The 12,455-nt window shown below is 40.7% G+C and overlaps 1 pseudogene; it reads right to left on the bottom strand.

Moving 5' to 3' along the window:
* Positions 1–1,612: 1,612 nt before the first annotated feature.
* LOC140212395 (RNA-binding protein 25-like) lies at positions 1,613–11,169 on the bottom strand (annotated as a pseudogene).
* Positions 11,170–12,455: the final 1,286 nt, after the last annotated feature.

Below are 12,455 nucleotides of genomic sequence, written 5' to 3'. Positions count from 1 at the left end.
CCTCCAGCAACTTGCTTTTTGCATCTGATTCCACTATCTCCTCTGTCTCCAAAATTTATTCTGGTGAACTGACAGTTAATAGCACATGAATGCAAAAATGTTTGAAATTCCTGCAGTTCGAGCATTCCTGGAAATTCTGCATGCTTTATTTCCATTAACATGCCACCCACACTTTGCCTTAGGTTTGCACGCGGAGCCCGAGAGGCACAGGGAATGTCTAGTGGAGCTGCTGCCTCATGGCTCCAGTGACCTGACTTGAATCCTGGCCTCCCCAACTATCTGTAGTGAACTTCCATGTTCTCCCTGTGACTGTCTGGGTGCATCAGTTTCCTTCAGTATCCCAGCGGCAGTAGGTTAATTGGCAACTGTCTCTAGTAGCATGTGAGTGGAGAACCCTGGGCGAAGTTGGTAGGAATGCTAGAAGAATAAATGGGATTAGTGTAGGATTAGTATAAATTGGTTCTTGGTGGTCAGCATGAATTTACTCAGATGAAAAGCCTATTCCTGAGCTGTACAGTGCCAAGGCGCAACCCTCCACTCTTCCCCAGATCTGATTCCATCCTTTCAGTGAGAATGAACTGCTGAACAAAACAGGGAAGTTACAAGCAGCTTCCATTTTTATATTTGATTGAGTTAATATATTTATATCTTTTTAAAGTTTTCAATTGTTTTAAATTGTTTAATTTTTACTTTAATATATCTTATAACATAACTATTTTTAATAGTGCTTGAATGCACTTAATTTGTTATAGTCTAGAATCATTCAAGTGCTTTGACTGTCCTGACAGGTGGTTCAGCCTAGGGGTATGGCATCATCGACCATCAAGACATACCTAGGGTTGCCAATTCACAAACAAGAGAAAACCTGAAAAAGTTGGAGATCAAAGTAATACACACAAAATGCTGGAGGAACTCAGCAGGCCAGGCAACATCTATGGAAAAGAGGAACAGTCGAAGTTTTGGGTCAAGACTGTTCATCAGGATTTATGAAGGGTCCTGATGAATGGCCTTAGCCCGAAACGTCAACTATTCACTCTTTTCCACAGATGCTGCCTGGCATGCTGAGTTCCGCCAGCATTTTGTGAGCATTACATAGGGCTGCCAATTGGCTGCATGGCTCAGCTCCTGGCCAATCAGCTCAGAGCCAGCTTCCTTCTGGGAGTTCACGCATGGGCAAGTTTGACAGCCAGCAGATGCAAAGTGCATCATGGTAATCTTGAGCCACTAAACTGGTACCCTCACAGAAGAATACAAATACATCTCATCTAGTTCTCCAGGGTGTTAAAACATCTGTCAGACCAGAAGGGTGGAAACTGCACTGTGCTGAACTGGCTTGAATCTCTCTGAAATTAGCACACACCAGTCAAAGTTTGCTCACTTCCTTTACTCTATCTCATGCATTTTTGATATTGCAGTCTGAAAACAAGAACTGCTCAAAAAGATCAAAAGGAGAAAAAAATGATCACAAGCTGATTTTCTCGACTTCATGCTAAACATTCTGTTGCCTGGTACTCACATCCTTCACTTTGACAAGTAAATGAAAAACAGACTAATGATAATAGTTTCCTCTATTTTTCCCTTATCGCAGTAGTTTGTAAAACAGAGAAAAACATCACACATGGATTAGTAATACTGTTGTATAGTAACGGCGTTTCTGCTGGTATGCCACTGACTCATTGTAGGTGTCAAATAGACTGAACTGATAACCTGGCAGCAGTGGAATTAAATGTAACAGCTGAGAGAAAGAAAGATTGAAGGTGGGCGATGATGCGCCAGTGAAGATGTTGCTTCATGAATCTGGTAACATGGGTTCAATTGTCATCTCCAGTGCTATCTATGTGGTCCTGCATGTTTCCCTGTGGCCAAATGGTTTTCCTTTGGGTGCTCCAGTTTCCTCCCACATGCCAAAGATGTGTGAGTTGGGAGGTTAACTGGTGCCTTGTGCGAACGGCCAAATCTAGGGAGATAGAGAGGGTGTTGATGGGAATGTGGGGAGAATAGGTTACAGGGAAAATCAATGGGGAATTGGGGTTGTTCTGTGAACTGGCATAGAGCTGATGAGCTGAAGTATCTCCTACGTCATAAGGAAATCTGGAAATATGATATGGTGGGGATAGGACTAGGCAGAAGGATTTAGAGGATTGATGGATATTGGAGGTTAAATTGGATGTTATTGAAAAAGCTCCCAGAAGGATTGAGATGTGCTGTAAACTGATGTCCAAAGACTGAATGCATTAGGATGCCAGGACTGTGCTGCTTGCTCATTTCAATAGTTAATGCACGCAGTGGCAACCACTAAGCTTCTCATGGGCTGTGTGTATCACTGAGGAGTCTAATATCCTGAGTAACTTAGTTTACTTAAACTAGTGGCAGACCCAAAGTCCTGGTTGAAGTTGGGGAAGCATTTTAAAGAAAAGGAATAAAGTATCTAAGACTAATAGGCTTAGGTTTCGGATAAGGGATAAGAGGTTTAGAGAGGATCTGAGGAGCATGTTTTTCCTGTTTTTGAATTTGTGGTACAGATGTTTGAAGGGGTTTGTTTTAAATGAATACAAGGGTATGACAAGCTGAAAACTGTGGAAATTTCTGCTGATTCCTGCAGTGTTAAAAGCAGTAATTATTATATCATAAGCCTTGTAGAATGAATGAGCATATCTCATGAGCCTCATGGAATAAACAAGAAGGCTCAGTTCAGGACAGTGGCTAATAAAGCCCTGCTCCCACATCTAAGTTGTAAGATCAATATAAACCATCATTACACTTTTCCATTACGACACCAGTTCCTGAAAATGATCTTTTCATTCATCTCATTTGCCTCAGTGTATTCAATGGGCTGTGCTTTTGCCACATATAAATAATGGCCACAATTCAAAAATACTTCACTGGATCTGAAGTTCACCAAGTTACAAAAAGACATTATAAAAATGGAAGACCTCTCTACTACTTTTCCTGTTGCTTCAAAAAAAAGAACTTGTAGTTTTTGGATTGAAACTAGAATAACATTCAACCCACTTTAGGACTGTTAAATGTGAAATACTGGGCCCTTGTCGAGGATTAATAAATACAGAGCAGAGGATAAAATGGTTGGTATCACAGAACAGCCAGCTCTGGGCAGATGAATAGAACTTTTGTCAGATCTTGGTGTTTCATTGAGTCAATTCACTGCAAACATTTCTACCACAGGTTTAGGACAGGTTTATGACATATGAACCAATACTGCTCAGGTCATGTTGAATAGATAGTGCTCATGAGATGGAAAACATTGACTAGAGATGAACTAAAAGCCAGAAATTTTGACATATCATAACAGATCTTGAATAGGAAAGGTTTTGAGGGATATGGTCAAACATAGCCAAAAGGGATTAGTTTAGATGGGCACCTTGGTTGAGTTGGGCCAAAGGACCTGTTCCTTTGTTATATTATTTATTGATTCTATGAGATCAAGACTGGAAGCAATGCCAAGGAGAGAATGAGAGCTGTTGAAATCTAACTTCAGTCTAAACTGAGGTTCAGAACAAGTGGTAATAAGCTGAGCGTCTGATATAGGAACAAAACACTACTAGATGAACATTCAAAAGAAATTAAATTGCTTTCTAATGTCCACATGCCAGACGCCTCGCCTACTGTGAATAGACTCTCATGATATCAATATTAAAACAGAAGCTGCTTTATTCAATTTAATGTAGAAAAATGATGTTTCTCCCTAACTGTGGATATTCTCCCCCACTGCTAAGTTTGAAGTAAATGTGAATAATCGCTCTCTTACACTCATCAAGCTGTGTTGCCTCCTGATCCAGCTTCAACTCTGCCCTCTAGGAAGAGATGGACAGACTGGTGACTACAGATATCCTGCATGATCCAAATATTCCTTGATTCTTAATGCCCAGAAATTTATTGTCCTCTGTTTTGAATGAACACATCTACGGCCCTCCAGGAAAGAGTATTCCAAACTGCATCTTTGTCTGTTGCATACGAGTAATGTCTATAAAGTTGTTGGAAATAAACTTTCTTTTGCTTAAATATAGAAGCTAGTGTATTTTGCTCACATATAGCAAGCCAGTGAATATCAAACGTACTGAACTCTCATTCCTTTCCACCTTCTCTTAAAGCTGTTGAGAAGCTTAAGTGAAATATGACACAGGGACTGATATTGGAAGAAACTGTTGGAGAGCGGAATGAGTCAACAACCTTACATTTAAACACTGTACTTAATATTGGAAAGCATCCCAGGCACCTAAAAATAGCCTAAATCATTGAGGGCAGATTTGCCTTTCAGCGGTGATTTACAATGAGAAATATCAAATTGGATGTCCACAATATGTGATTACAAAAAAAGAGGAAAGATCAGAATCAGAACCAAGTTGAATATCACCGGCATATGTCATGAAAGTTGCTGTCTTTGCAACAGCAGTACACTACAATACATAACAATAGAGAAAAAAAACTGAATTACAGTAGGTATATATATAATTGTTACTTTAAATAAGTAGTGTCCTTGTGTTCAATGTCCATTCAGAAATCAGATGGTAGAGGGGAAAATATATGGAGAGAAGATTTAGAGAAAGTTGATGAAATCTAAGAGCCTGAATTACAGGGAGAAGTTGGTTAGACTAGGACTTTATTTATGAGAGCATAGGAGATTATGGAGGTGTATAAAGCCATGAGGGGCATAGATAGTGGGAATCCAAACAGTCTTTTTTTCCCAAAGCAAGGGAATCAAAGACTAGAGGACATAAGTTTAAGTTAAGAGGTGAAGGACTTCAAACAACCTTGGAGGTAATTTTTTCACACAGTGGGTGGGGAATATATGGAACAAGCTGCCAGAGGAAGTGGTTGAAGCAGGCACAATAACAACATATATAAGCCACTTGGGCGAGTATACGTTTAGGAAAAGCTTAGAGGGATGTGGGTCAAACGTGTGCAAATGGGACTAGCTCAGTTGGGCTTTTAGGTCAGCACAGATGAGTTGAACCGAAGGGCATGTTTCCATGCTGTGTTTCTCAATGACTCAACGACTTGTCATGCCCAGCCTGCCATGAGCTTTCGATGATGGGGACATGTGGTATTTCCTACCATTGGTCAGGTTAAAATTAATCCTCCTAAATTCAAGGCTCCAGGCAGAATCAAGTCAACATATAATTTATTTTTTCATGAGAACAGAATTTTTTTTTTTCATCTGTGAAGATGCCAGAAAGGCAAACTCTCTACTCAGAGGAAAAGGAAGACAGCTCAAATGTTAAGAACACTTTTTACCTCTGCACAGTAACAGTTAAGGATAAGAAGTGTATTTCCAGCCATTGCCCTTTGAATCATTAATGCTCGACCTCTCCCAGCCTGATGCCTTCAACTAGATCTGGTTCCCATAAAGCCATGTATCACAAATATCCTTCATTGTGTAGAATCTTACTTTTCATTCTCTCTCAATCTCTTTTCTCACCCTCCCCCACTGTTTGCCAACAGTGACCAGAACTGTGATTTGATGAATTTGATGGTTTGATGGGACTGCACAGAAATTTAAATTTCTTAATGTTACATGTGCATATTCCTTAGAATGCATGTGGTTGTGATGGGGAGCAGGTGTACCTTCATAATATACTATCATTTTTGACAATTTTGTTTGGGGTTTCCTGTGCCTTTGCTCTGTTCAAATCATTTGATGTTCTTCTAATTCTTTTTCATTCCATTTGCCCCTAAAAATACTGCTTCCTTGCAAATAAAGTGCTTGTAACTGATCAGCAGTATGAAACAGATACAAGTTTTGAACCCTTCTTGAACTCCGGTCCAAAAACAACCACTGTAGTTCATCAGCCTACTGAGTGGACTGCCAATGGAGAAGTCTTTCCCAATAACTTAGTTTCTGTTTTGTCATTCTCTGCATCTGGAGCAATACCTTGCACAGAAGAAGATGATTGTGGTTGTCAGTCTAGCCCCAAGACTTCACAAGGCAATTCCATGAGCTCAACCATCTTCAGCTGCTTCAACAATGATCAATGATTCTCCATCAGTACTAAGGAAAGGAAAGGTACATTGCATCCAGAGTTTCTCCGGTTAGCGGACGATTTCCCTCCACGCATCTCTGATGTAGTGGGGAACTGCGTACGAGGCAAGTTACAGCAGTGGTTTACCATTGCCTTCTGCCGGGTGAGTTTCCAAAGAGATCACCAGCTCGTAACATAGCACGGATGGAAAGCGTGCAGGGGAGCCAGCTGGAACTGGTTTCAAACTCAGGACCTTTCATCCCAAAGTCCGACGTTGATGCCACTACGCCACCGGCCGAGTCATATCAGTACTAAAGTTAGATGTATTAACCATAAAAGGTTCAAAATCAATTGCAACTCCTTATTTGTTAAGCATATTATCTCTGTGTATAGCAAGAACAGCATAAGACTTAACACTTGCTCATAACGCAAATAACATTCATGTTGTATACGTGCCAGGCAATGACTACATCCAACAGGAGATATTCTAACCACTTATTCTTAACACTCACAAATTACCATCATCCCAACTCCAGCACCAGATGTTGGAGGTCAGCACTTATTGGATGTTATATTTTGTAATTCCAAAAGAAAAGGCTAATTGAAAGAAAAACAAGGAGCAGGAGTGAGTGCTGTTGCTATTACAAAGGAAAATGTGCGAGGCAAACTCAAAGGTTTTAAGGTGGATAAGTCACCTGGACCAGATGGACTACAATCCAGAGTCCTGAGAGAGGTTGCTGAAGAGATAACAGATGCATTGGTCATGATCTTTCAAGAATCACTTGATTCTGGCATGGTCCTGGAGGATTGGAAGATTGCAATTGACACTCCACTCTTTAAGAAGGGAGGAAGCAAAACAAAGGAATTTATAGATCAGTTAGTCTAACTTCAGTGGTTAGGAAAGTGGTGGAATCTATTATTAAGGATGAGGTTTCGGGGTATTTGGAGACTAAAGATAAAATAAGTCAAAGTCATCATAGTTTCTGTAAAGGGAAGTCTTGCCTGACAAAATTTCTTTGAGGAAGTAACAAACAGGATGGACAAATGGAGGTCATTTACTTCGATTTTCAGAAAACATTTGATAAGGTGCCATGCATGAGGCTGCTTAACAAGATAAAATTCTATGGTGTGACAGGAAATATACTGGCATGGATAGAGGGAATGGCTGACAGGCAGGAGGCAGCGAGTGAGAATAAAGGGGGCCTTTTCTGTTTGGCTGCTCGTAACTAGTGGTGTTCCTCTGGGGTCAGTATTGGAACCACTACTTTTCACATTGTTTGTCAGTGATTTAGATAATGGAACTGATGGCTTTGTGGCAAAGTTTGTGGATAATAAGAAGAAAAGTAGTGCTGAGGAAGCAATGTGATTGCAGTAGAACTTAGACAAATTGGAAAAATAGGCAAAAAAAGTGGCAGATGGAATACAGTGTTGGGAAATGTGTGATAATACATTTTGGTAGAAGGAATAATAGTGCAGACTTTTATCTAAATGGGGTGAAGTTTCAAACATCAGAGGTGCAGTGGGACTTTGGAGTCCTTGTGCACATGTTGAGTCTGTGGTAAAGAAGGCAAATACAATGTTGGCATTTATTTCAAGGGGAATAGAATATAAAACCAAGGAGATAATGCTGAGCCTTTGTAAGACACTAGTCAGGGCGCACTTGGGATATTGTCAATAGTTTTAGGCCATTTATCTCAGAAAGGACGTGTTGTCATTAAAGAGAGTCCAGAGGAGGTTCATGAGGATGAATCCAGAAATGAAGGGGTTAACATATGAGGAGCGTTTGGCAGATTTGGGCCTGTACTCACGGGAATTTTGAAGAATGTGGGCTGGCGGGGGGATTTCATTGAAACCTACTGGATGTTGAAAGGAATAGACAGGGTGGATGTGGAGAGGATGTCTCACATGGTGGGGATATCTAGAACTAGAGGGCACAGCTTCAAAATTCAGGGGTGACCTTTTAGAACAGAGGTAAGGAGGATTTTTTTAGCCAGATAGCGGTGAATCTGTAGAATGCTCTGCCACAGACTGTGGGGGAAGCCAAATCCGTGGGTATATTTAAGGCTGAAGTTGAGCATTTCCTGATCAGTCAGGCCATCAAAGGATAAGGTGAGAAGGCAGATGTATAGGGTTGGGTGGTATCCGGGATCAGCCATGATGGAATGGCGGAGCATACTCGATGGGCTGAATGGCATAAATCTGCTCCTATGTCTTATAGTCTTATGTTCTAAGGGAGGTGGGAGATAACTCGTGTACGTTTGGTTTTATATTAAGCAAGGCATGCATAAGTTACATAGTAGCATGATAACATATGCCATTCATGTACTTTATACATAAAATTACAATGAATTAAATAAACAAGGAAGGCTTAATCATACAACATACTTATAATATTTCTCTAATATTAAATACACAGCACTCTTCCTGACACTCAACATGGAATGCATCTAAACTTTTATATATATATATAGATAGATAGATAGCATGATATATATAATACTACTACTATGGAGAAATCCATAGCACAGTAAATTTTAAATGATGCCATTCAGGTCTAAAGATTTAATCTCTGTGGAGGATTTCTTACTCTTGTGGAAAACCATCTTTCCTGACAAGGAAGGTCACTCTGCTTGGCAGGTGAGACTTGTGGCTGTGAAACAATCTGTTTCTGGGGCCTCCTTCCTGGTGGTTGTAGGAGTTGACTTTGCAGGAGGGTTCTGACAGCTCTGGACACCTTTCTTCTCCTTTTCTCAGCTTTTCCCTCTGGATCTACTTTGATCCTTGCCTCTCAACCAGTCCTGGCTTGTTCCTCTTTATCTTGCTCTTGATCTCTTTTTCAGTCGCACTCCCTTTCCTTATCCTTGGTTCCCTCATGATCCCTATCATGGTCTCACTCATGGTATGGATCCCTCTCACACTTTTATTCCAGCGTTGTTTCTTTCTCACATTCCTTCTCTTTTACACACCTTTCACTTTCTAGATCATGTTTTTTCTCTCTTTCTCTTCTCTCCTTTTCAACTTCTTGTCTTTCTATTTTCTCACCTTCCTTTTTCTTCTATTTCTTGTGAGTATCTCTGAATTTGCTAATATCTCAAGAAATTAGGTCTTGTTTATCCTCTTCCATTTCTAGAGCACATATCTCATCACCCTCTTTCTTTTCCTTTTTCTTTAATGTGCATCTTGATCTTAGGAAGATTTATTTAGTTCACTGGAGTATTCTCTTATTAATCCTTTCATTACTCCCTTTATGATCTGATCTCTTCTCTTTGTTTCCTCATCCACAATATCATCTGAAAAATCCTCTGTTTTCGTATCTCCATTGGTGCTTTTCTTTTTGGTCTTCCATTTATCCAGCTGGGTGTTGGTCTTTCCATCTACTTTTACAAGCAGCATTTTGTCCACTCCTAGAAGTTCATGCAATAACCTTCATGCACTCAGAGTAGATTCTGATTCTTTATACTCAGAAAAGCCAAATGCTTGCAACTTTCCTGAATCTCCTTGAACTCTCTTCCAGCTTAAAACCAAGCCACATTTCACAAGTAACTACCTGACTAACAGTTTTCTCAGATATATTACCTACAAAAACTGTTGTAGTCATGCCACTGCTTTTGTCACATTCATGATCCCTCTGAGTAGCATGGTCCTTCCATGGTCCAGTATGTTTTCCAACTAGATGCATAGAGGTAGGCCCCAGCACCTATTTGCCCTCTGTTGGGCAACGGTTCATGGTGTACAGCATGGAGACAATTGTGGCATCATCCAGGACCTTTCATAATTCGTTTTCAGTTGATTCTATTACAGAGGCTATGGCATGTGTCTGGCATCATCATTTCCTTTGTCTTTTGGAAAGTTACCTCAAACTAATTTGGCCATTGCCATTTATTCCCAGTTCATAGTAATGAGCTCAAGGTGTGAAGCGCAGTAGCCAATTTGGGCAGGAAGCTTTTATTGTAATTAACAAATCCAAAAATGGACATGTCCCTTGACCTTGGGGCATCTATCATTGTCTGAATTTTCTCAGCACACTCGTGTAATTCTTGTGCATCAATGTTGTGACCGCATTAGGTGGTGATTGGTTTAAAGAATTCATACTTGTTATACTGTGCTCTGAGCCCATAATCTTCTAATCTTTTTAATGCTTTCTTGCGATTTTGGAGATGCTCCTTGTCAATCTTAGCAATAGCAAAGATGTCTTCCAGGTAACACTGAGTGCCTGGCAGCCTTGCAGCACCTGGTTCATTACTTTCTGCCAGAGTGCAGGTGCAGATGCTACTCCAGAAATAAGTCTACTATAGCAATAAAGCTATTTGTGAGTGTTTATACTGAGAAACACTTTGGTCTTTTCTTTCATCTCCATTTGTAGTTAGGCCTCAGCTAAGTCCACTTTGCCGAAGTGTTTTCCTCCAAAAAAGTTTGCAAAGATATCCTCTATCTTGGTCAGAGGGTATTGATCTACTTTCAGTACTGGGTTGATGATGACCTTAAAATCACTACAGATCCTGTCAGACCTATAATTCTTAACTACTGGAACCACTGACTCTGCCCCAGTGGCTCCACTCAAACTTGGGAAAAATTCCTTCAGCCTCCATGTGACCTAGCTCACTGGTTACATTATCACGGGTGGTATAAGGAACTGGGTGGGCCTTGTAAAACTTGGGTCTGGCATTTTCATTTAACACTATTTTACCCTTGATATGTTGGAGTTTTCCATGCCACCCTTGAGCACTGCTGTGGCATCATCCAGTACCTTTCTGAATTTGCTTTCAGTTGACTCTATTGCAAGAGATGTGGCATGCAAATGGTGGGTGGATCTCCAATGATGTTGCAGTTGTTTCAGCCAATCACAGCCCCATAATGCTGGAGCTCCTGCTTGTTATCCCATACAAGCTTGTTGGTTATTGTATTTCACTGTTAAGACCATCATTCCCACAGAAGTTACCTTTTCTCTAGTATAAGTTCTTAGTTGGATATCGGCAGGCTACAGTTTAATATCTCTGAAACGCCATTCAACCTCATTTTGTGGAATGACTGAAACAGCCAAGCCAGTGTCCCATTTAAACACTGGTTAATGTTTAGGCATCACCCCATGTTGCTTTGCCTCCCACTGTAATTGGACTTTACGTTCAGACAAGTCAATATTCAACACATCCATCCTTACAATTACTGCCTCTTCCAAGCTCACATTACACATGTTGGGTCCTCTTGAACTTTTGTCTTTGAATCGCTCCGATCAGCGTGCTGCCTTTATTTTGCAATTCTCTAGTAGAAATTGCAACTTGTAAGCTACTTCTGAAATCCACCACCTTTCAAGCATTTCTTTCCAGGTTATGACAATTCTCTGAGTGAAAACAGATCCTGGGCCTTTGATCAGTCCTTTTAACTCAGTGATTCTGCGTTAACAGTTATCCATGCAGCGCGTGCCAATGGAAGCAGTCTTTCCCTGTCAGTGTTGTCAAATGCTCAGGGTCTGGAACGGATCAGCAGGAATAAAGCATGAAGAAGAGATAATCATGATCAGCTGCCATCCCTATAGGGAGATGCAGTTGATACTGTCTTTCTTTGCATTCCAGCAGGAATCAAAAAATACTTGGCATCATTCACTTTATTATCAAACACAAATCAACATGAAGAATTTTGACACAGCAGACTCTAAGGCAGGTGTGGTGTTTACAGTTGTCAAGCAACTGGGGTCTTCAATAAATCGTTCTCAGGACTTGCAAGAAAGCCAGCTCTCATTTCATATCCCTCTGCCATCTGCAGGGAGAATTCATCATCTGTTGATTGTTCACTTTGCCTTATTGTTTGACTAAGATGAAAGCCTTCCCTTGTCACTCATTCTATTTTATATTCTCCAGGAACAATGTGAAGAAATTTTAATTTTGCTCAAAAGAAAAGCTACCACTGGGATGTAATCCAAATCCTTCTTTTTAATAGTCATTGAGTAACACAGCGTGGAAACAGGCCATCTCCTTCGTACTGACTGAGGTATTGAACAGGCTAGTCCCATTTGCCCACATTAAGCTCATACAGGGTGGCACGGTAGCATAGTGGCTAGCACAATGCTTTACAGTGCAGGCGACCTGCGTTCAATTCCCGCTGCTGCCTGTAAGGAGGTTGTACGTTTTCACCATGACCTTGACATGCTCTGGACTGTGTTTCCTCCCACAGTCCAAAGATGTACCGGTTGGTAGGTTAATTGGTCATTGTAAACTGTCCCGAGATTAGTCTTGGATTAAATCGAGGGATTGCTAGGTAGCATGGCCCAAAGGGCTGGAAGGACCAAGTCTGTGCTGTATCTCAATAAATAAATAAAAATCCCTCTAAACCTTTACTGTGCATGTTCCTCTTCAAGTGCCTTTTAAATGATCTTATTGCATCTGCCTCAACTACTTCTTCTGGCAGCTTATTCCATATTCACATCACCCTCTGGGGAAAGAAATTACTCCTCGGGTCCCTTTGAGCATTTTCCTGCTCTGA

The sequence above is a fragment of the Mobula birostris genome, chromosome 19, assembly GCF_030028105.1.
Source record: "Mobula birostris isolate sMobBir1 chromosome 19, sMobBir1.hap1, whole genome shotgun sequence".
Taxonomy (NCBI): Eukaryota; Metazoa; Chordata; class Chondrichthyes; order Myliobatiformes; family Myliobatidae; genus Mobula; species Mobula birostris.
This window is presented reverse-complemented; position numbering and strand designations above follow the sequence as displayed.